This window comes from Triticum urartu, chromosome 5A (genome assembly GCF_056163025.1).
Source record: "Triticum urartu cultivar PI428250 chromosome 5A, HENAU_Tu73, whole genome shotgun sequence".
Classification (NCBI taxonomy): domain Eukaryota; kingdom Viridiplantae; phylum Streptophyta; class Magnoliopsida; order Poales; family Poaceae; genus Triticum; species Triticum urartu.
In genome coordinates this window covers 340,155,992-340,160,231 of record NC_141877.1, presented here as the reverse complement: position 1 = coordinate 340,160,231, position 4,240 = coordinate 340,155,992, and positions in this window count along the sequence as shown.

Here is a 4,240-nt window from a genome sequence, read left to right as displayed (position 1 = left end):
GATTATGGGTAGGAAAGGGTAGTGAGGTGGAGCTGCAGCAAGCACTAGCATATATGGTGACTAACATATGCAAATAAGAGTGAGAAGAGAAGCAACGCAACAGTCGTGAGCTAGAAGTGATCAACAAGTGATCCTGAAACTACTTATGTTCAAGCATAACACAAGAAACGTGTTCACTTCCCGGACTCCGCCGAGAAGAGACCATCACGGCTACACATGCGGTTGATTCATTTTAGTTAAGTGTCAAGTTTTCTACAACCGGATATTAACAAATTCCCATCTGCCCATAACCGCGGGCACGGCTTTCGAAAGTTCAAAACCCTGCAGGGGTGTCCCAACTTAGCCCATCACAAGCTCTCACGGTCAACGAAGGATACTCCTTCTCCCAGGTTGTTAGGCAAATGTAAAACCAAGGTTGGGCCTTGCTGGAGGAGTTTTATTCAAAGCAAACTATCAAGGGGTTCCCATAACACCCAACCGCGCAAGGGACGCAAAATCAAGGAACATAACACCGGTATGACGGAAACTAGGGCGGCAAGAGTGGAACAAAACACCAGGCATAAGGCCAAGCCTTCCACCCTTTACCAAGTATATAGATGCATTAAAGTAAATAAGAGATAATAATGATAGCCCAACAATATCCATGTTCCAACATGGAACAAACTTCATCTTCACCTGCAACTAGCAACGCTATAAGAGGGGCTGAGCAAAAGTGGTAACATAGCCAAACAACGGTTTGCTAGGAAAGGTGGGTTAGAGGCTTGACATGGCAATATGGGAGGCATGATATAACAAGTGGTAGGTAGTGTGACATAGCGATAGAATTAACAACTAGCAAGCAAAGATAGAAGTGATTTCGAGGGTATGGTCATCTTGCCTGAGATCCCGCAAGGAAGAAGAACGGGTCCATGAAGAAGACAAACAGACGTAGTCAAACGAATCCTCACAACTCCGGACCGAAACCGAAGCTAACGAGAGAAGCAACCCGGAAAGAAGCAAGCAACATAGTAAACAACCATCACAAAACATGGCATGATGCACAACCAAGTATGATGCATGTCCGGTTTAATGAGGCATGGCATGGCATGACAAAGTGCACAAACAATACTACAAATTAAGTGGAGCTCAATATGCAACAAGTTGCATATTGACGAAACACCACATGAATTATTTAGTTCTCTCTTGGTTATGTACCCAACAATATTAAATGTTGGTTAGCATGGCAAGGGGTGAAGCATAATAAAACTACTTAACTAGGCAAGTTCAAATGAGGCCGGAACAACAAACAACAAGTCCGGAAAATCCTCATGTGCATATTTTTGATTTGGTACTGTTCTGCCCTAAACCATATTTTAGAGTTGTTAAACATGCAAAGCAATACCACCATGTTAATCTATGCATTTTTCTACCCCATTTACATACAAGGTTTGTTAAGTTTGGAGCTACGATTATTTAGTTATGAAATAAAGCATTTTAACATGGCAATATGACAAAATAAACACAAACAACATTTTAAACATTTTTAACATAGATGAAAGTTGCAAATTATGAAACTACCCAAAATTCTAAGCATTTTTCATATTTAAAGTTTTTACATGTGATGCATGGTTTGTGAGTTATTAAATGCATGAAACTTAGGGGGGGTATGCAAAACTGAAATTCTACAGATAATGCTAAATACGCAGTCAGTGGAAAAAACATCAACGGGCCGAAATCTGCTGGCCCAATCGGAGAAAAAAACAACAGGAGGGGCGCTGGGCTGGCCTCACCATGGGCCAAGGCCCAGATTGAGACGAGGGAGGAGGCGCTGGGGAGTCAACGCGGGCTTGACCCGTGCGCTGGCGCTGGTCTCGCTCGATGCACACAAAGCAGACAGAGGGGCGATATGCGGGGCGACTCAGATGATGCAGGGAAGACGGCCACAGCCAGACTTAGCGACGGGGACGACGTGGAGGAGGACGGAGGCCGGGCGCGATGTACGGTTGGCGGAGAGGAACCCCGGCCAACGAGGGCGCAACTTGGGGAGGCAGAGAAGCGGGACTTGGACGAGCGCTCTGGCGAAGGACTTGGGCGTGGCATCGGCATGCGGGCGCGCTCCTCTGCTCGAGAAGAAGTAGAGCAGAGCAGCGACATCAGGGATCCCTGGCGCGGCGGCGAAGGACGGAGGGCATGGAACCTGTCGCGATGCGTGAGCGCGTGTGTGTCTCGCGACTGGCGGGAGGCAGCGGCGGCGCACAGGAGCCTTGGCAGCAGCGGCAGCTTGGATCCTGCGAGGCAGGGGAACGATGGAGCGACGAGGGAAGGCGGAAGCGAGCAGAAGACGACGAGGCGACCATATCCGGTCGGAGGTGCGGCGGCAACGGCTCTGGGCGGCGGCCATGGATGGTGCTGCAGGTCGTATTCTTGCCGAATACGGCGATGACGAACCTGCGAGATGAGGCGGCAGTGAGAGACCCGAGAGAGAGAGAGAAGAAAGAGGGGAAGGGAAATGAGAGGAGGAGTGGAGCGGGATGCGGCCGGTCCTGGTTGTTCCTGTAGAGCTTCGGCGAGGACGGGCACTGGTCGGCCAGCACGGGAGGTCTCCGATCTCCAGCAACGGCGAGCTTCTAGGCGAGGAGGCGCTCGGGACTGCGGGCGATCATGGATGCACGAGTCTCAGAAGAAAGAAAGAAAGAAAGAGAGGTCGGGGAGGGGAAGGCAGGGTCGCAGGGATGTAGGAGAGGGCGCGGGCGACCTGATGCAGCGAGTGGTCGCCGGCGGCGAGGTTCGCTAAGGGCAGCGAGCGCAGGAGCTCCAGCTCGGCTGGTCGGGGGGGGGGGGCTTGGCGTCGCGGACGCCGGAGTTGGGGACCTCGACCTTGGGGTGTGGAAGGATGAGCTCGTGCTCCTGGTTGGTGGATGGATGGATTGGATCGGGGGAAAATGAGGAGGGCATGGATCTCGAGAGAGATTTGGTGGAGTGGCGGCGGCGGCTGCCTAGGAGGATGGGACATCTCCCTAAATTTTAGGGTTGGTGTATATATATATATGTATATGTATATATATATATATATATATATATATATATATATATATATATATAGCTGGCCGGAGAGGTTTTAGGGGCGTCTGATCGTCATCCGACGGCTCCGGGTCAATTGGATAGTCAAAATAATAAACGAAAAATATTGTGGTATCTCGGGGTTGATCCGGACTCAACGGTCACGAGTGCCCGGTCGGGTTCGGGGAAGTTTTTGGACGCGTGAGGGGAGCTGAGAACTGTGCGGAGAGGGGGGCTTAGTCGAACAAGGTCAAGTGTGGACTGTGAAGAGGAGTTCGGCTGAGAGGAGAGAAGAGAAGGAGAGGCCCGCCAGTAGTTTTCGGAGACCGAAAACGTCCGACGTTAGACCGACTATAATGTCACTATAGCTATCCGTTGGGGCGTCAAACGAACTCCGAATGCGATGAAACTTGGTAGGCGACCTACTGACAACATAACAACACCGCACGCCAACTTTCAACCCATTCCAAGAACATTTTCCGGCCACTTATAAAATAATATTTTGGACGTGCCGTGGGCGCGTGCGAGTGTGTCTGGGCTCAAAATGGACAACGGACGGACCTAGGGAAACCCGGACGGATGCAAATTTTGAAAACATGATGATGCAATGCACATGATGACATGACAAGATGCAACACGCAAGCAAATGACATGGCAAAGAAGAGCGAATAACTGGAAGACACCTGGCGCATCGGTCTCGGGGCGTTACAAGCGGGTTCCTCCTTCTGAACTCTAAGATGGTCTTCGGACATAATGGTCGTGTCCGGACCTGTAACACACACACACCACACACAACCGCAGAGTATAATAATCCATGAGTCCAACCCGCTGACAACTTTTTGCAACATGACATCACGTCCGCCCGGCCATAATTTCGAACTGGTTTTATCTGCCGCTCCATGTTTCAAGACACGGTTGCCCTCGGCACGTTGATGTCTACTATGCAACCTTCTTCTTGTAGACGTTGTTGGGCCTGCAAGTGCACAGGTTTGTAGGACAGTAGCAAATTTCCCTCAAGTGGATGACCTAAGGTTTATCAATCCGTAGGAGGCGTAGGATGAAGATGGTCTCTCTCAAGCAACCCTGCAACCAAATAACAAAGAGTCTCTTGTGTCCCCAACACACCCAATACAATGGTAAATTGTATAGGTGCACTAGTTCGGCGAAGAGATGGTGATACAAGTGCAAAATAGATAGTAGA